This window comes from Capra hircus (assembly GCF_001704415.2).
Source record: "Capra hircus breed San Clemente chromosome X unlocalized genomic scaffold, ASM170441v1, whole genome shotgun sequence".
Lineage (NCBI taxonomy): Eukaryota > Metazoa > Chordata > Mammalia > Artiodactyla > Bovidae > Capra > Capra hircus.
In genome coordinates, this window is record NW_017189516.1 from 44,417,794 (window position 1) to 44,440,117 (window position 22,324).

Consider the following 22,324-nt stretch of genomic DNA (forward strand, 5'->3'; position numbering starts at 1 on the left):
TCTCTTGAGGACACACACATCAAGATTAAGATAATGGCTGAATTAGAGAGCAGTGGAGCCCCGCTTGGGTAAAAAGATCAGGAGGCTCTGTATTTCTCATTCTTGATCTCAAGACCTCCTCAAACTATGCATGCACAGAAAGGTTCCTGAGGGGTCAGAGAAGGGAGAGGGTGCTAGCCCATAATATGTTCTGCCAACCAGTCAGAGACCCTTGTGCTGGAATTCATGCTCAATAACACATCCAGGAGGGCCCTGAGCCAGACCACTTATGGACACAAAGTCAGACAAAGCAAGATGACTGGCCAGAGGGAACTTGGAAAACTGCTCAGATTGTTGTTTAGTCTCTCAGTCATGTTCAACTCTTTTGCGACCCTATGGACTGTAGCCCACCAGGCTCCTCTGTCCATGGGATTCTCCAGGCAAGAATACTAGAGTGGGTTGCCATTTCCTTCTCCAGGGGATCTTCTCAAGCCAGGGATAGAACCTGTATCTCCTGCATTTGCAGACAGATTCTTTACTGCTGAGACACCAGGGAAGACCCATCATGATTTCAGTTCAGTTCAGTCACTCAGCTGTGTCTGACTCTTTGCGACCCCATGGACTATAGCACGCCAGCCTTCCCTGTCCATCACTAACTCCTGTAGCTTGCTCAGACTCATGTCCATTGAGTCAGGGATGACATCCAACCATCTTATCCTCTGTCATCCCCTTCTCCTCCTGCCTTCAATCTTTCCCAGCATCAGGGTCTTTTCCAATGAGTCAGCTCTTCGCATCATGTGGCCAAAGTATTGGAGTTTCAGCTTCAGCATCAGTCCTTCCAATGAATATGCAGGACTAATTTCCTTTAGGATGGACTGGTTGGGTCTCTTTGCAGTCCAAGGGACTCTCAAGATTATTCTCCAAACATCACAGTTCAAAAGTATCAATTCTTTGGCACTCATCTTTCTTTACAGTCCAACTCTCACATCCATACATGATTACTGGTAAGATCATAGCTTTGACTAGATGATCCTTTGCCAGCAAAGTAATGTCTCTGCTTTTTAATATGCTGTCCAGGTTGGTCATAGCTTTTCTTCCAAGGAGAAAGTGTCTTTTAATTTCATGTCTTCAGTCACCATCTGCAGTGATTTTGAAGCCCCCAAAAATAATGGTCTCTTACTCTTTCCATTGTTTCCCCATCTATTTGCCATGAAGTGATGGGACCAGACCCCATGATCTTTGTTATTTTATTATTGAGTTTTAAGCCAACTTTTTCACTCTCCTCTTTCACTTTCATCAAGAGGCTCTTTAGTTCTTCTTCACTTTCTGCCATCAATGATTTAAACCACCCCTAAAGCACTCGACTCCCTCTCAGCCTGCCATGTATCTTTCCGCACATTCTCTGCTCTTAATAAATGCTCTTATCTGCTTTACCAATTTCCACCTTTTTACCAAAATTCTTTAAAAAAACAAAGAAGACAAGAGCCAAGGCCCTGCTTCTAGCTGCTAGGTCCTGGTGGTCTAGTGGTTAGGATTCGGTGCTCTCACCACCACAGCCCAGGTTTGATTCCCGTTCAGGGAACTGAGACCCCATTTCAAGCTGCCACACACCACAGCCAGCCCAGAGCAAGGATGGTGCCAAGGCTGGGTGCTAGAGTCATCTAAGGCTTGCTCACTCCCATGTCTCATGGTGATGCCATAAATACAAAACCAGCTGGGATTGTAACAGAGGTCTGAGGCTAACTGTTGGTGCTCTCTGACTTCTAGGAGCTGTTCAGCTTACAGTTTTCTGGTTGATTGTTGCCCAGCTTCATGGAATTTCTACTCCCACACACGTCAGTTCTCAGGAAGAGACTCCAGGGGACTCCGGTGCAGGTTTCTGAAACATTTTCCTCAGGAAGCTTCCTCTCCTCATTCATGCCTTGCCCTGCACACCTCAGCCTTCTGTCTCTTCAAGTCATGGAAACGCCCCTGCTCTATTTGGGATTTGCATCACTACAAGTGAAAAGGACTGATAGGGAACGTGGAAACTAAAATAGAACCAAGCTTAAATGATCAGAGCAATTACTACACACACACTCTCTGTCACCTTCTCTCTCTCACATACACACACACATGAATACATATGTATATGTAAACATACTCACATATATACACACATACACGTATGCATATTCATATACACATGTATGGCTTCCCAGGTGGCTCATTGGTAAAGAATCTGCCTGCCAGTGCAGGAGATGCAAGAGACACAGGCTCGATCCCTGTGTCAGGCAGATCCCCTGGTGAAGGGTATGGCAACCCCCTGCAGTATTCTTGCCTGGGAAATCCCATGGACAGAGGAGCCTGGCGGTCTATAGCCCCTGGGGTCACAAAGAGTCAGACATGATTGAGCACGACCACAATACACACACACACACACACACACACACACACACACACACACACATATTCATATGTGTATTTACACATTAAATGTTATAAAGCACTGTGACTTGGAGATTAATATGTGTGACAGATAAGAGTTAGCCACTCAGTTGTATCCAATTCTTTGCAACCCCATGGATGGTAGCCCCCCAGGCTTCTCTGTCAGGCAAGAATGCTGGAGTGGGTAACCATTCCCTTCTCCAGGAGATCTTTCTGACCCAGGGATCAAACCCAGGTCTCCTGCATTGCAGGCAGATTCCTTACTGTCTGGCCAGCAGGGAAGCCCCATAAGGTAAAAGTTACCCTTAAAAGTCCTAATAGAGTTCAATATACACAGCTTTGTGCCTACAACCTAAAATGGTAAATATTCTAAATACTGGCACTTACTTGAAAACAACTCCCTAGACACATGGAAGGAACAAAAGCGAATCTATGTGCAGATAACTGGCTATTCTAACAATTCTGCCTTTAAGCTAGTTATCAAATACTTATTGTGAATGGGGCATTGGGAGAGAATTCAAAACTATTTCTGATCTCCTGGAGTGCCAGTTCCATTCTGTCTTAATACTGTGCATTGATTCACTCTACAGCTCTCTGGGAATTCAAAACAATCAAATCCAGGGGTAAATAGAAAAGAGATCAAGAATTCTAAAGAGTTTCTCCTTGTCTACAGAATTTATTTCAATTTGTTTAAATATCCAGCATCTGTAAACATTATAAATATTAGCAAATCTGCTTGCGATTATAGACATTAAAGGTTAGCCTGTAAAATCAGCATTTAACTTAAAGATTCTACTGTACATCTTTGCAAATTTAAAAATAAATGCACTACAAAAATCAAAAGGTGGAATAAAATTTAAGAATGTTAACTACATTATCTTTAATAAAGAGGGTAAAGCTAATACCACCTAAAAATGAAGCTTAGCTTCTAAAAAGGGCATAATAGAAATCAATTATTTGCTTTATATAACCTTTCATCTAGGTCTTTTTAAATGGATAATTTAGGAACTTGTACATCTTGTCCTGAAGAATACAAACAATAACTTTAGTTTCACTTCATTTTCCTTGTGTTCAATTAAATAAGTCAAATTTAATAGTTTTCTTTAAATTAGTATATATAATATGATCTAGTTTTTATAAAGTTATTTCTCTCTATGCATTTTTATGTCTGTACATGTACAATTGTGCCTCGGTATCCACGGACCCCTCCACAGATATCAAAATCTGTGGATGCTCAAGTATATTGGTTGGATTAGTTGCTTCAGTCATGTCCGACTCTTGTGACCCCATGGACTGTAGCCCTCCAGGCTCCTCTCTCCATGGGATTCTCCAGGCAAGAATACTGGAGTGGATTGCCATTCCCTTCTCCAGGGGATCTTCCCAATGCAAGAACTGAACCTGGGTCTCTTGCACTGCAGGTAGATTCTTTGCTGACTGAGCTACGAGAGAAGCTTCATATATAATGTTGCAGAATTTGCCTATATGCAAATACACTCACAGCCTCCCGTATAATGTAAGGGAATCTCTCTTCTTCCTTAGGAAAACAAACAAACAAACAAACAAACTCCCCTTCATATAAACACCAGCTGATACCCAAAGAGACCTAGTTCAGGACTAACCAGGACATTATAAAAAATTTATACCCACAGGAGAGATCTGTTAAAATCTATCTTCTCCAAAGAAGACATACAGATGGCTAACAAATACATGAAAAGATGCTCAACATCACTCATTACCAGAGAAATGCAAATCAAAACCACAATGAGGTACCATTTCACGCCAGTCAGAATGGTTGTGATCCAAAAGTCTACAAGCAATAAATGCTGGAGAGGGTGTGGGGAAAAGGGAACCCTCTTACACTGTTGGTGGGAATGCAAACTAGTACAGCCACTATGGAGAACAGTGTGGAGATGACTTAAAAAACTGGAAATGGAACTGCTTTATGACCCAGCAATCCCACTGCTGGGCATACACACTGAGGAAACCAGAATTGAAAGAGACACGTGTACCCCAATGTTCATCACAGCACTGTTTATAATAGCCAGGACATGGAAGCAACCTAGATGTCCATCAGCAGATGAATGGATAAGAAAGCTGTGGTACATATACACAATGGAGTATTACTCAGCCATTAAAAAGAATACATTTGAATCAGTTCTAATGAGGTGGATGAAACTGGAGCCTATTATACAGAGTGAAGTAAGCCAGAAAGAGAAACACCAATACAGTATACTCACGCATATATATGGAATTTAGCAAGATGGTAACGATAACCCTGTATGCGAGACAGCAAAAGAGACAAACATGTATAGAACAGTCTTTTGGACTCTGTGGGAGAGGGCGAGGGTGGGATGATTTGGGAGAATGGCATTGAAACATGTATAATATCATGAATGAAATGAATCGCCAGTCCAGGTTCGATGCATGATACTGGATGTTTGGGGCTGATGCACTGGGACGACCCAGAGGGATGGTACGGGGAGGGAGGAGGGAGGGGGGTTCAGGATGGAGAACACATGTACACCTGTGGCAGATTCATGTTGATGTATGGCAAAACCAATACAATATTGTACAGTAATTAACCTCCAATTAAAATAAATAAATTTCTATTAAAAATAAAATAAAATAAAATTTTTTTAAGTCCACAAATAAAAACGCTGGAGAAGATATGGAGAAAAGAGAACCCTCAAACACTGTTGGTGCGAATGTAAATTGGTGCATCCACTATGCAGAACAGTATGGCGGTTCCTTAAAAGACTAAAAATAGAGTTAGCATATGATCCTGCAATCCTACTCCTGGGCATATATTCAGAAGAAAAACCCCTCTAATTTGAAAAGATACATACACCTCTATATTCATAGCAGCACTATTTACAATAGCCAAGAAATGGAAGCAACCTAAATGTCCACTGGCAGATCAATGGATAGAGAAGATGTTTTATACACACACACACACACAAAATAAATCTATCTTCATAGAACATGTTTGATAGTCGAACGTATAATGCAAAGATTAAAAGATTAAAAACTGACATTTGCCATTTACCCATACCTGATTATCACAGTTCTCTGATATAATTCAGTATGTTTTGTTCAATTGGAGATTAATATAGTATATGCATGAATGACCACCTAATTATTTCACAAAGTTACAGAGCTTTTATTCTGTTGCCTACAATCAACAACATGGATGCCTCTTAATGATGACAGTTTATCATTTTTAAGCTTCATTTTTCTTCTTGGCTTTGTCATTTTCAGGACCATTAAAAACACACTTTAGTGGTGTTTACTACATCATGTTTTATAGACTGTCTGTGCTCCCACCTCCCAAATTCCTATGTTAAAACCTAACTTCCAGGGAACTTCCCTGGTGGTACAGTGGGTAAGAATCTGCCTGCCAGTGCAGAAGATCCCACATGCTGTGCAGCAGCGAAGCCTATGCCACAACTACTGAACCTAGGCACCCTATAGCCCGAGCCTCACAACAGGAGAAGCCACCGCAACGAGAAGTCTGTGCGCTGCAACTAGAGAAAAGCCCTTAAGATGCAACACAGCCAATGAAAAAGAGAACAAACAAAAAAATTCCCTAAGCCCTGATGTTATCAAGAGGTGGAGTACTGATTGGAGAAGTCATCAGGCCATGAGGTGGATTCTTCAGGAATGGGGATAGTGCCTTTATAAAAGAAAACCCCTGAGAGCTCTCTCCCTCTCTCCACCAAGTGAGGACACAGCAAGAGGAAAGCCATCTCTGAACCAGGAAGGAGACCCTCACCATATACCACATCTGCTGGTGCCTTGATCCTGGACTTCCCGCCCCCAGACTGTGAGAAATAAATTCTATTGTTTATAAGCCACCCAGTCTATGGGACTTTATTATAGCAGCCTAAAGTGACTAAGACAACCCACACATCTTTCAGGAGAACCGTTTCTTTTTATAATTAACTCCTCAACTATTTCTTGTTCTCTCTGGATTCTTCTGTTTTAGTCTACAAAACTTGGCTTTATCTTTGGAACATAAGAGTAACATGGTCAGTTCAGTTCAGTAGCTCAGTCATGTCATGGTCAGAAACATCTAATATATTCAACAGTATAGCTAGTTCCTTCATTTGAAGTGTATCATTAGAGAATACATATTTTAAAAAAATATTACCCCTTAAGTACAACTAAAACACTCTTTTTTTCCATAATTCACATTTTACTGTACTTGGAGGTGCAAATTTCCTTATTGGCACTTGCCACGACTGGGCAGTGCTAAACAAAAAGGTAATTGGCACAGCGAACCCCTGTGGTAATAATTAAAATAAAGTCATGATAGACCTTGTGGATTTCACCTTATTGTTAGCTTTTCACTGTGACCCTAAATTTTCTATATGTTCTATGTGTAGCTCACCACAAGTTCACCGTGCTGGGGCCTGTTGGGGAAAAAAGTTATGAACATACAGCATACAGAGAGGACATAAGTGCATGTAGACTGTCGAGGATTTGATGGTAAGAAAGAGTTATACTAGACAGACTACATCCAGGAGGATACGCGGCCTGTTTCGCACTCTATAGTTTACTAGGAGTATACTGAACTAGAGAAAGTCAATTCACCTCATCCTGGAAGGTGAACAAAATGAGGGAGATCTAGCAATCATGAGGGATATGGAGTGACCCCTCAAGTAAGAGGAGCCAAGGTAAAACCATGGGAAGCTGGCAGATAGGGTCCGTGATAGGAAGAATTAGAACCAATATGTGAATATTTTAGAAAACAGACTTCAAGTTAGTAAAGAAAAAACTACTAAGACTAAGAGTCTTAATAGAGAATGAAAGGAAAAGGAAAGGAAAGTGAAGTCGCTCAGTCGTGTCTGACTCTTTGCGACCCCATGGACTGTAGCCTACCAGGCTCCTCCGTCCATGGGATTTTCCAGGCAACAGTACTGGAGTGGATTGCCATTTCCTTCTCCAGGGCATCTTCCTGACCCAGGGATCGAACCCAGGTCTCCCGCATTGTAGACAGACGCTTTACCATCTGAGCCACCAGGGAAGTCCAATAGAGAATGAAGTTACGTATAAAGAAATTAAATTCCCATCATTGGAAGTTTCAAAGGAAGTTGAAATGATCTGCTAAGTTCTCAGAAAAATAGCATGAAGGATGCCTCAAGTGAACAGGCAGTCTTCCTACATGGCCCCCTAATTATTTTGTCAAACTAGGAATTTTACCACTCTATTAAGAAGGAAACAGAACTCCAGTTTTCAAAAGTATAACAAAGACTCAGCTTTCCAGAAAGTGTTCAGTTATGAATAGGGACTGTGAAACTGGAATCCAGATCTTAGAGAACTACAAATATGTGCCACTTCTCTATGCGTGTGTATGTTTTTTAAAAAAAGATGGAACCAAACTCCGTGTGTGTGTGTCTCAGCAATATATGAAAACATTTAACATCGTGGTCATAGGAATACAAAGAGGAATTATTCATGTATCTCCCTGTATCTTAATATTACATAACTCAACTTTAACGGATTCAGCTTTTAGAGACTTCATTAAATCCAGTCTTCCTGAGAGAAGTACCTTCTGGATTTATCTCACAAGTACAGGGCATTTACAGTTAAGAGAGTCTACTAATAGATTATTTAGATGATGCAAAGCCAGCCTCAGGAGCCTACTGAGTTTAAGATTCATGAGGGCAGGCATTTTAGACTGTTTCCTGATCTCTGGTGCCTAGAACACAGTTTTTCACATAGTAGGTGCTAAATAAATATTTATGAATGAATGAATGGATGGATGGAGGTCAAGGTATTTTTAGGTTCATTTTGGGTTCCCTCCTGGCTTCCTCAAGGGAAAGAGAGAATGGTCTTGACCTAAGGAGATAAGAAGACACTCTTGCAGAAGGAAGGAGGAAGCACTGTGGTCAGCAGAGAGGACTAGACCGAAGCTGGCAGCTACAGAGGGCGAGGGCAAGGAGACAAGGCAGGACACTCTCTCATTCAAAGCTCCAACGGTTCTTTCAATAAATCTAGGACCTACAAAGGCATTTTAAAACTTCAGTGATAAAAGTCAATGAATTTCAAACAGTGTTTGGCAAAGTTAAGTTTATAAATAGAAATATGTATGAGCAAAATCCAGAGAAGAAATTGTCTGTCCTGAAGAATTCCTCTTGGAATTTTCTTTTTCCTTCTAAAAAGAAAAATGGGTGGTTAGTCAGCAGAGCAAGGGCATTTATAACAATGTCCTTTCTCTAACCATTGATTTGTTTTCATTAGGTAAGTAGTTCGTTTTCTAAGGCTCTTTCCCCCACTTTTGCTCTTGGCCGTAACAAAATTGGTGGTTCTGGCACTGTCATTAATTCCATAGTTGTGAAATTCCCTTAGGGAAACAAAGTAACTTTAGTTTATTGAAAATACTAAGGGAAGGATAGTTTATTAGGTATTTGGATGACTGGATGTTGAGAAACATATCATTTATCACTTAAAGTATCTCTAGTACAAGGACACTGTTAAGTGTGTGCATATAAAACATAGAACATGGATTAAAACAGGAAAAAAAAGTATTTAACAAATGCAATGAAATGAGATGTGCTATCTTCATTCTACCATATAACTGGATACCTGGGGACACATGGCTGAACTTTTCATATTTCAATCAGCATGTTTGTCAACCTACAGAAAGAGCTTAGGTGCTCCCATCCTGTCACAGAAGATAAACATTTTTTCCTTCTTTCTTATATATCGGTAACTACTGGGGACAATCAGGGAAGTGTCCCATGTCACAACTGTATGAGATTCAATCAGGAACAGACACAAACGTGTCTAAACTGACAAATCATAAAGAGTAGCCCAGCCACGTTGACGACCAAATCAGACCAGTCAATACCTATGCACTTTATCATTAAATATTGCCTTAAATGTCAAGTCCAAGAATTACATTTATCTTGAAATTAAGAGCTGGGAGGAATTTTGGAGATCGTCTTGTCTGACCCATCAATTTTGTGGAAGATGTAATCAAAATGATGATAGTAACACACACTCCCTGTTCTCAGGGAGCTAACAGTTTCATAAGGAAAGAATCCCTAAACAGAAAATTACAAGATACTATAAAGGAGGGAAAATAGGTATAAGTATGGAATATTAGAGGATTACATGGAAATGACATTATGTCTTGCTTTGGAGACCATGTGAGGATCAAAAATAACTTCCGTGAAGAGGTGACTCTGAAGTTCAATCAATATAGAAAGAATAAGAGTTGTGCAGGTCACCGGAGGCAGGGTATTTGGGGAAGCAGAGATAGAAATCAAAAAAGGAAAGAAAACCTATATATGTTTTGGGAGATAAAAGCAGTCTACTTGGGTTGTCAGCACAGAGAAATGACAGAAAGATGGAGGATTCTGGGTGTCAGGATAAAAACTAAATTTTCCATCTAGAGTCTCTATGTATGTATTGAAGATATGTGTAGGTGTGTCTATGTATGGATGTGTGAATCAAAAGGTCATGACATAATACTTAGCCAGACTACAAGCAATGCACTTTTTTCTTGTCCTATGGTTTTTCATGTGAAAGTGTCAACACCCAAAACACAAAGGTCATGAGATACCATGGTGTCATGACTTACTGTTTGAAAGACATGTGAAGGCTGAGGGGGTGATAAGCAAAGGTCAAATCACAATCAGCTGTTTAGATTACACATGATAGACCAGGGAGTGGGGAGTCATGCAAGAGTTTTGAACAGGGAAATGAAGTATTATTATCTGGATTTAGAAAGATCATTCTAAATTGTTCAAAAGGGAAATTCTCTGGCAGTCTGGTGGACTCCACACTTCCACTGCAGGGGAGCATGGGTTCAGTCCCTAATCAAGGAACTAAGATCCCACAGGCAGTGTGGTGTGGCCAAAAAAATAAAATAAAATAAAAAACCATTCCACAAAAGACTGGAAATGTTACAGGAAAGAAGGTCAGTATCAGGAATTTCTTACACTACTATGTATATAACAGATAATTAATAAATACCTATTGTATAACACCAGAAACTATCCTCGATATTTTATAATAACCTATAAAGGAAAAGAATATGAAAAAGAATAATATATATGCAACTAAATACATATATGTGTATGTATGTGTGTGTATAATATATAATTGAATTGTGCTATACACCTGAAGCTTACATGATATTGTAAATCAACTATATTTCAACTAAAATTTTTTTAAATGTTAAAGGAGTTTCTTGAGGCTATTTAAGCAACTGTTAATGGTAACAGAGTCAAGATAGTTGTTTTGAGGATGAAACCACAATGAGGTATCATCTCACACTGGTCAGAATGGCTGCCATCAAAAAGTCTACAAACAATAAATGCTAGAGAGGGTGTGGAGAAAAGGGAACCCTCTTACAAACTGTTGGTGGGAATGCAAACTGGTACAGCCTCTATGGAAAACAGTGTGGAGATTCCTTAAACAGCTGGGAATAGAACTGCCAAACAACCCAGCAATCCCACTGCTCGGCATATACCCCGAGGAAACCAGAACTGAAAGAGACATGTGTATCCTAATGTTCATTGCAGCATTCTTTACAATAGCTAGGACATGGAAGCAACCTAGATGTCCATCGGCAGACGAATGGATAGGGAAGTTGTGGTATATATACACAATGGAGTATTACTCAGTTATAAAAAAGAAGGCATTTGAGTCAATTCTAAAGAGGTAGATGAAACTGGAGTCTATTATACAGAGTGAAGTAACTCAGAAAGAGAAACACAAATACAGAAAGAGAAACACAAATATTAACCCATATATATGGAATTTAGAAAGACAGTAATGATAATCCTATATGCAAGGCAGCAAAGGAGACACAGATGTAAAGAACAGACTTTCAGACTCAGTGTGAGAAGGCAAGGGTGGGATGATTTGAGAGAATAGCATTGAAACGTGTATATTACCATATGTAAAACATAGGACCAGTGCAAGTTTGATGCATGAAGCAGGGCACTCAAAGTCGGTGCTCTGGGACAACCCAGAGGGATGGGGCAGGGAGGGAGGTGAGAGAGGGGCTCAGGATGGGGGGACACATGTGCACCCATGGCTGATTCATGTCGATATATGGCAAAAAACCACCACAATATTGTAAAGTAATTATCCTCCAATTAAAATAAATAAATCAATATTTAAAAAATAAAGAAATAATTATACATCTACATTAACCAAAAAAAGATAGTCATTTTGAGGATGAAGAAGAGCAATTAAGAAGCTGTAATTAACAAACATCATTATTGTCTGGAAGAGGGGTTAAATGTGAGAGGAAAGATAGTGGTTCAGTTCTGAGGAGTCTGTCTTAGGAAGTATATGGACAGTAATCTTGTTCACAGAGAGAGGGGAAAATTAAGAAGAACAGGCAGAAAGAACTGAGAATAATGATTCAGTCTAGGACATTCTGAATTTAGGTATCTGCTGAATATCCAAGTAGAGATATCAAGCGAGAAGTTCAGTCTGATCCTGAAGAGAAATGAAAGTCATAGCTGGACAGATGTGGGAGCTAGCAGCATACACAAAATAATTGAAGCCATCAATTAAAAAACCCATTTATGAACTGTAAACAGTTATAATACTTTTCTGACCCTTAAAAATGCACAAAGCACCGCTGATGTGTGTGTGGTAAATTATTATCATTGTTACATACAAATCAGGAGCATGAGACTCAGTTTAATCATGTGCACAGCTGACATTGTGCTGCCACAACCCAAGACTCAACCCGTTTTGCATACTGCATCTTTCAAAGCTTCTTCATCCTGCCAGGATGCCCCTCTCTATCATGCCATGTGCTTTACTTGAGGTCATGAAAACAAACAAACCTCCCCTTGTTCAAATGACACCTACTTCATCTGCATTTATAAGTCATCAATCATTAGGTTGTTTTGCTTTTGGTGTGCATGGATTTGAATTAATCATACTCTATAATTCATTGCACATCATCATCGTTCCTCCCTGGAAGACCCATCTCTTCTTCTTGTATCGATTCTCTTTTATCCCCAATATACTATTTTCATCTCCTGCCACTGACTCATTTCCTAATATGTGAGATATTCATTCTTCTCTCTGTATTATATTATATGCACACATGTTCGTTTGTTTTCTCTTTTTAACTCAGCGCTACCCTTTTTAAGAGCTGTTGATCACTTGGTAGGCTTATCTGGTTGGATCTAACTGCTACACATACCATTCCACATGGTACTTATCACTTCCCTCTGGGGCCTGCATCTAGTAGTCTCCAGCTACTTTTTCCCCAGCTTGATCAAGATATAATTGACATATAACACTGGGTAAGTTTACAGTGTACAATGCGATGATCTGATACACATACCTACTGCAAGAGGATTAATTATCATGATAAGCAGCTATCTCTGACTGCCTGTTACCAAAAACAACCCTGTGACAAATTTCAAATTTAAATATCTTCTTGATGGACTTGCATGAAACTTCTCTGAGCTACACATCCTGGATACAGATGTAAGGACATAGGGTATGTTAACACTTCATTTTACTAAATGTTATCAGATTTTTCCTCAGAATGGCACATGAACTGTAGGAATTTTAAGAAGCTCTTTTCATCCCAGTTTCCCAAAATAGTTTTCAACTTTTCTCCTACTAATTCTATAGTTTTACCTCTCATATTTAGTTATCAATCCACTTGACTATATATATTCATGATGTTTCACATAAAATAAGCTAGTTTTAATGTCATCTACAACCCAATCCAATCTATACTTTCTCCATTGATTTTCAGTCACACTATAATCATATATTAATTTCTCATATCAACATACTCTTGTCCTCTCTGAAGCATGTCTCTCAAGCCTTAGAAAGAATCATCTAACAGGTTTATTGGGCTTCCCTGAAGGCTCAGGCAGTAAAGAATCTGCCTGCAATGCAGGATACCCAGCTTCAATCCCTGGGTCAGAAAGATCCCCTGGAGAAGGAAATGGCAACCCACTCCAGTATTCTTGCCTGAAGAATCCCATGAACAGAGGAGCCTGGTGGGCTACATTCCATGGGGTCACAAAGAGTTAGAGACAGCTTAGCAACTGAACAACAACAAAATGGGTTTATTATTTAGTTCAACCACCTTATCTCAAGTTTTCACAATTTCACATTTTCCTGGAATGAGCCCTGTATGGAAATGGTTAAGACACCTTATTTTAAAATGATTCAATGCAGTTGTGTCATGCCTCCATGAACCTTTGAATTTGGCAAAGGTCTCTATAACTGGAGAGATACAAACACACAGGAAATGAATATAAGAGTGGACACAGAGCTCTGGGCTGCAATACTATAACTGTTTCACAGATTTAAGGGGTGATATTCAGCCCTTTCTTCTTTCTTCCTGGGTAAAAATACAATAACTGCCACCTCCGTACCTAGGAAGATTTTCAGATTTCATTGACTGATACTTTCGGTAAAGTACCACAAGACATTTCCTGGCATAAAATCTCGTGATTTCCAACTGATGAATTAGACATTCTGAACAATTACTGAAGATGCTTTATGACCCTTTGCCCTAAAACAAATCCCAGTAAAAATAAACACATAAAATTTTTGTACATAATGTTACTTGATGTTTTTTCTCTTTTCTAAAAGTCTACATCTCTCATAAGAAGCTTTTAAAATTCTCATTTAACTAACAAGATGTCCCCAAGTGATGGATAAACTTTAAAAGCAGAGTTTTACATATTGTCCTATGAACACTTCACTGTCCGAAAATTGTTTTGGACCAACAGGAAACACTGAACCTTCCTTACCTTCTTCTCTCACCACCAGTGGCCCCAGTAGTTGCTAGTTCTTGTGAGTTATCTCTGTTTGTAAACACTAGCTTAATAGCTGTTAATCCCTCAATACTTGCAGAAGCGTATGCAAATTTATTCCAGATGAGGGCGGCCAATAGCTACTTTTAATGCTGCTGTTCTCTGTTTGTTATCATGATGCCCACCTCAGTTCTGCATAACAATTTGAACTTTTCATTTGCCATAGGCTACTAGAAACATCTGTTGACTTATTTCTCCCCAAATAGCTATGGGCATCCAACCTCTGTTCCAAAAGGTCAGCTCATTTCCACTTCTACTAACTGCCACATTCTCTCCCCAGTCAGCATCACTTCAAGACAAACTATCCCTTCCTCTGCTCTCTTTATCATAATCCTTTGTGTAATTTTCATCCAATTTTTGAATCTTTTCAAGTGATTGATAGTATTCATTTGAAGAGGAATCTCATCTCCACTTTCAGATATTTCTCAATACTTCAGTTTTAGAAAAGTGAAAGCAAAAGATGACACAAGTTGATTAATTTCTCACTCCTTTTACCTCTTTGTAAACATTTATGCATTATTTTTCCTAGAGAAATCCTATCACATGACAATTAATTCAAAACCAGTCTCATTTTCTCTGCTTCATATCCTTACAAGAACAGTCGAGTTAATATCTCCCCAGCCAAACTTCAAATCTATCAAAATATTTAAGTTATTATTAATAAAATGAGTTATCTTCCAATTATTTTTTCTTGTCATTGTTCCTTTGAAAACATTATTTTAAAAGAGTTTTTCATTTCTATCCTTTTCATGGTGCTTGTTTTGGTTTCCTCAAACACAGTTATGTCTGAAAGCTACAGCACTCTAAAATGCTGAAACAGAGTAAGACAAAAAGCAGCAGAGGAAAGGCAAAAAAAAAAATCACATCTGCTTTCCAGCATTGTGAACAAATTTATTGATCTTCAGAATGCATGGCTTCGAGCAGATAACAATGAAAGGGTTGGGTCTCGTTTGTTACAAGCAAAGACAGGACCCAGATTACTGTAATTAATGTCAACATCCAAATGAAAAAAAAGCAGTAAGTTATTTGAGAGATTGAGTCAGCATTTTAGTTGTTATGTCTCCCGTAAGAGGAAAAAAAAAACTGAGGAGTTATCTCTTGTGGAAAAGGAACAAATGACCTAGATGATTATAAAGGGAATGTTCCGGAAGGAGGATCACGGAAACACTGATGAAAATACTTGGAAGAAGAATTGGTGAAAGAGAAGGAGAAAAATGGAAAAGCCAGAGTGTAATGGAGGGAGTGAAGAAGAGAAGGAAAAGGGGGAGAGAGAGGTGAAGAGAGAAGCAACAATGCAGGGTTGAAAAGAGTATTCTTGGAACTGCCATGCAAGTCACAGTCCTGCTCACCAGACAAATGTCCTGCAAAGGGTCCTGTCAGAAGAATCTTAGTTAAACATCCTCAGTCATATCCTAAACATACATCATTGATTGTACATATGCATGTGTGTGTGAGAGAGAGAGAGAAGACTGGGTTGGGGCGGGGCGGGGCGCGGGGGGCGGTGCAAGCCAGATGCAGCTCACAATGTCTACCACGCAATTCTACATCTCATGGATTCAATCAGAGTGGACTATCTGAATGCTTAAGGGATTTATTTTGTTACAATAATTATCAACTAGGGCTATAACCTCAAGCACGACACTCGATCTCTTCAAATTTCAATCCCTTCACCTATAACAGGGGGATTATGATGAATCTATCCTGGAATCTTTGTGAAACTGAAATTAGCTAACATAGGTAAGTAACTGAGAACAGGGCCTGACTTACAGTGGGCGCTTTATCATTGTTAGCTAGAATTTGTAGTAGAGGTAGATAGTAGTAATGGCAGCATTGAAGAAGCGGTGGATGAATTGGGGCTTAGAACTCATTGATTTTTGCTCCAGAGAATGGAGAGAAAGATATATACAAGGAGGATCCAAGAGGAGGAATCAGGGGATAAGGATTAGGGTTTGAATTTTCTACTCTACCAGTATGTGACCTTTAATTACCCTGAGCCTGGCTTTCGTCTTTTCTGACAAGAATGCACTGGGCTGATTTATCCCTAAGTTCTTCAGATACTGATCTTCAATGGTAGCTTTTATCTGTGATTTACGTTGTCCTGGGCTCCACAGTGTAGCAGATCCATCACGAAAGGGAGTGCTGGATGCTCCACATAACCCTTGGCTCTGGTTTCACAGGGTGGAATGGCACTTGCTCACCCAGATTACAGGATGAGCTACTTTCATGGACTTTCCCTGTGATCACCACACAAAAGCCTTTTGAGGAGGGTCCTGCCTAGACAAGGTATGAAGAGAACTCAGATATTCCCACCGAAGGCATGGATCAAGTCTTTCCAGGAACCGCCACCTCGTGCCCCCTGCCCTGCCCTCTTTGCCTACCTCTCAGTCTTCCCCGGGGTGCATCCATTATGAGAGTTTGAACACATTTTCAAAACAGCCAATAATTGAGTATCTTTTTCCAAGTGTCTTAGATGAGTCAGATGTGATTTAAAACTCAGTTGTCAGGACTTTTCTGGTGGTCCAGAGGTTAAGAATTTACTTTCCAATGCAGAGGACGCAGGTTCAATCCCTGATCGGGGCACTAACATCCCACATGCTGTGGGGCAACTAAGCCCATGTGTCACAACTACAGAGTCCACTTGCCACAACTAGGGCCTGACACAGGCAAATATAAATAAATAAATATTTTTTAAAATAAGAAATAAAATAAAATTCGATTGTCTTGGGGATTGGGGAAGCTCTCTTAAGCCACCAGGCTGTATGTACCAACCCCTTTTAACCATACATCACTATCTCTAAGGCTCTGAAGTATGAGCCATATCTTAAGAGTTTCCATTCTGGTGTTTCAAATTATTTGTTAAAAATGAGGCAAACAGACCAAAATGAATCCAATATCTTATCCTTGAGTTAGCTTTGAATAGATAGCTATGAGTAGATAGGTGATATTATTGTTAAAAAGCCCATTTGTAAGGTTAGGAAAAAGGAAATGACTTTATTTTAAATTATACCATTGGTGCAAAAAGTCAGCTTGACAATAATTTTTAGTGACAACATTTATTGATGAAATCTAGCAGTAACAAAACCATGGAGAGAAAATTTAAGTGAAATTTTGAAAAAAAAAAAATAGAACAAACTACTAAAACCCTGGAGTGGTGCTAAAGATTTGACTACCATGATCTCAGAGGCCACCAAATATCTAATTATATGAAATTTCCATTCTTAGTTTTAAAGTTCATAGTTTGATCTCACTCATACACACACACACACACACACACACACACACACACACACACACACACACACACACACACACACACACGGGCTTCCCTGGTGGCTCAGATGGTGAAGAATCCACCTGCAATGCAGGAGACCCAGGTTTGATCCTTGGATCAGGAAGATCCCCTGGAGAAGGGAATGGCAACCTACTTCAGTATTTTTGCCCAGAGAATCCCATGGACAGAGGAACCTGGTAGGCTATAGTCCATGGTGCCACAAAGAGTTGGAAATGAGTTATGTGTGTATATGTATGCATGCATGTGTGTGTGTGTGTGTGTGTGTGTGTGTGTGTGTGCCTTATTTTAACTAGGCTTTCCAATACATATTTCCCACTGGACTTGAGAAACAAAAATTTTTAATAACAATATATAGAGCTATGACTAGAAACATATTTTATAGCCCTCATTTCCCTGAGTTATTCACAAATGAGTAACATTAGTAAGTTTTTCTTATTAACTCAAGCAACTTTTAATATTACAGCCTTAAATTATATTCCCATGAACTTCACAATATATTGTATTTGTTTTCTTGATATCACACATTGAAATTCAGCATGAGTTATCACTTAATTTTCCACTTTGCCTTTGTTCACTCTTGTATTCTTTTCCTCCATCAGTACTCAAACTATGAAAATTTACTTTTTTTTTTCATTCAATAAGCATATATTGATTCCTTAGTAGTTATGTAAGTTTCTGGGAACCTTTATACATCAGACATCTCAGCCTTCTCTATGTTCTTTTCTTCACTAAGTTTGAAATCTGCTTCACCATTTCTTATGCTTAATAAAGTAGAAAAGTGTTTGATGAATTCACTGTACACCTTCAAGATAATATCAATATTAGGAAATATATTCAACTGTCAGTAAGTAACTTTCCAGATAATAATTAGCACAATAGATCATTCATCAATGTAAAAAAAAGTCCAGAGGAGGAAAAAATAAGCATGTGAGATTTTGCTTCTGAAACATACTTTTTTGGACACATACCCATTAGTTGGGCTTAGTTGGGGAGGGTTTGCTTGCTTTGTAAAAAAAAACATATATGCCATTACAAGTAAGTGGTCCATTATGTCAGCTATTGCTCAGCATAATGACTTCACAGATGACAAACGATTTGCTCAGACTGTTAACATCATAGTTTATTATCATCCTTTGGTGAGGGAGCTTTACCACATTAAGAGAGTTTTTCAACTCTTTTTTTTTTTTCCCCAAGAGTAGTATCAGAGTTTGGGGAAAATATTTAGTCAGACATAACTGAGTGACTGAACAACAACAAATTTATTTAGCAAGCCTATATTCACATTATTGACATATGGAACATAGGTCAAAAAATATAAACCAAATGTTTAAATGGAATGAATCAGAGAAACATGTTTGGTCACAGGAGAGCTGAGCAAATGCACACAGCTAGTTCCAAGCTACTCTAAGTGCACATATCATTGACTATGGCAGAGCATCATCTTTTTTTTTTTTGGTTTTAAGAATCACAATTTTCCCTTTATTGAATTTAACAGCAAGAATATTAGTTTTCTTCTCTTTCCAAAGCAAGTCATAAAAAGTCTATTTTATATTCTCTCTTCTTTAGAGCACTGAAATTATGAAAAATTAAACCTTCCTTATCAAAATTGTATGTCACCTTGTAGATCACAGGAAAAGCATAGAAAATAGAAGGAAATTCACACAATGAACTTCATGAAAAATGACTATAGGACTTAGCTCATTGTCACAGGACCACTTCTTTACTAACTTCCTTTCACTAATACTGTGATCTAAATTTTAAAAGTAAATGAAAAAATTAGAAAGAAAATAATAAAGATAAAAAAGCAAAATTCAATTAGGTTGAAAACATAAAATGGAAGCAATAAGCTTTTCTAAAGAAATTCACAGATCAGCCACTAGTTAACCTCATCAGGAAAATAATCCTTCCCTAGTGGTTCAGTGGCTAAGACTCTGAGCTCCCAATTCAGGAGGCCAGGGTTCTATCCCTGGCAAGGGAACAGGATCCCACATGTAGCCATGAAGATCAAGGATCCCATAGTGCCACATCTAAGACCTGGTGCAGCAAAATAAATGAATAAAGTTAGTTTAAAAAAGAAAGAAAAAAAAAGCACAAAATATACAAAATAAATGGCATGGATAAAACAATAACTAAAAGACTAAATTTTAAAAGCTGTGCTAGACTGCTCCCATCATCCCTCCCTACTTTCTTTTCCCTGCCCTGTGCAGAGGGAGGGCTGACTCATGAACATTGCAAGCTTTTTTGCCCCCCTGGTTTCCATCTGGGTTTGGCTAAATGGAGAATCAGAGAATGGTAAGGAAATGACGTTGGGCTATTTATTCCCCTAAGGGCCCTCCCACTAGGCTGCATTTCTCTCAAAAGCTACCACTCCTGCCAGGTGGCTCGCACTAGAAAACCACCCTCTCTGGGCTCTAGTAATCAGGCCATCTCTGTACCCCATCCGTGGATCACTGAGAGTTCCTCACTGTTACAAGCCCAGAGTTCTATACTCTTCCTCTTTGATTTTCTTAAACTTTGCCCACATATTTGTACACTGTGCTTCAATTTAACTTTCTTCAAAATTGTTTAGTCACTAAGTCATGTCTGACTCCTTTGCGACCCCATGGATTGGAGCCTGGCAGGCTCCTATGTCCATGGAATTTTCCAGGCAAGAACACTGGAGTGGGTTGCCATTTCCTTCTCCTTCCTCAAAATACTCCGGTTAAACATACCATCTGTTTCTTGCCAGGATTAGAACTAATGGAAAAATCTTAACTAAGGTATTCTTTGCAAATATCTGAGAAATGTAGGCTAAATTTATAATTTTTAAGAAATATAATATACAAAAATTAATCCTAATAGAGAAAGTTTAGAGAAACCAACAAAAGTAGAAGAAATAGAGAAAGACATCAAATAACGCCCCCTCCTCAAAAGATCTGGCCCAGATACAAGGAAATACAGTCAACTCAGCAAAGGCTAAAGAGATGCAATGCCATTTAATGGTTTCAGAGCACAGAAAAAGAAACATTTACAAAGTATTTTTACGAAGGGAATGAAACATTGATACCAAAACTTAAGAAAAAGTGGACAGTAATGAAACGCATAGATCACTGTCACTTCTGACTACCAAAGCAAAATTTCTAAATAAAATATTAGCAAACAGAATTCATTATATCATAGACAAGTAGAGTTTTCTCAAAAAGTTTAACTTACTAAAACAGTTCACTGTATTAACAGGGCTCAGTAGAAAGATTACGTGATAAACTTCACAGATGCCAAAAAGGTACTCAACAATCCTCAGCATCCCATTAATGATTAAATGATTATTTTTCTAAATATGATTATACACAGGGCCCAAATCCAGCATTTTATTTAAGAAAGAAACACTGTGAGCATGAAAGCCATAAGGAATAAGGCAGAGATGTCCACATTCCCTTTACTATTTCTACTTTATTTGAGATATTAGAAACTTCTACAAAGCAAAGGAAACAAACGACAGACTGTAGAGGCAGCCTACAGAATGGGAGAATATATTTGAAAAGGGGTGCAGATCCAAACTATACAAGGAACTCACAAAACATGTAACTCAATTAAAAAATGGTCAAAGGATCTGAATAGACATTTCTCATGCGGCCAACAGGTATGTGAAAAGATGCTCAGTATCACTAACCATCAGGAAAATGAAAATCAAAACCACAGTGAGTTATTACCACAAACCTGATTGGATGACTACTATCAAAAAGTCAAAAGTAAGAAATAGTTAGTGATGGCAAGTGAGTAGATAAAGAGAACCCTTGTGCACTGTCACTGGGAGGGTAAAGTGGTACCAATATTATGGAAAACAGTATGAAGATTCCTCAAAAAATTAAAAACAGAACTACAGTTTGTCCAGCAATCCCACTTCTGGGTATTTATCCAAAGGAAATGAAAACAGAGTATCAAAAAGATACATGTACTCTCATAATGGCTGCAACATTATTCACAATTGTCAAGATATGGAATCTACCTAAGTGCCTGTCAACAGATGAGTGGATTAAGAAGATGTGGTTAATAGCTACAAGGGAATGCTATTCAGTCATGAAAAAGAAGAAAATCCTGCCATCCATAACCACATGGATGAACCTTAAAGACATTATGCTAAGTGAGATAAGTCATAAAGAGAAAGGCAAATACTCTGTGATCTCCCTTATATGTTGGCTTTAAACAAGCTGAACTCATAAATATGGAGTAGAATGGTGGTTACCAGGGGGTGAGGTGAGGGAATAAAATGGATGTTGTTTAAGGATACAAACTTACAACTAGTAGACAAGTAACTCCTAGAGGTCTGATGCACAGTGTGGTGAATATAGAAAACATTGTTATAATCAAACTTGGAAAGAGGCTAGATCTTATAATAATTATTCTCACTACAAAAAAAATGATAATTATGTGACATGATAGAGGTTTTAACTATCATTACAATGGCAATCATATTACATATGCTGCTGCTGCTAAGTCGCTTCAGTCGTGTCCGACTCTGTGCAACCCCATAGACGGCAGCCCACTAGGCTCCTCTGTCCCTGGGATTCTGCAAGCAAGAATACTGGAGTGAGTTGCCATTTCCTTCTCCTTTATTACATCAAATCAATTTTGTTTTAATTTTAAATACATTGCCAAAGGCAGGAAAGAGAGGGGAAAATACTAGGAAATTCTACTGAAGTTCAGATTTCTGAGGCTATGAATAGCAATCCAAGATTTAGGGTAAGACCAAATGGATGTTATCACTAAAATATTTCATCAATTTATCACTAAGGAGTTGAGCAGACAAATCAATAAAATGTAA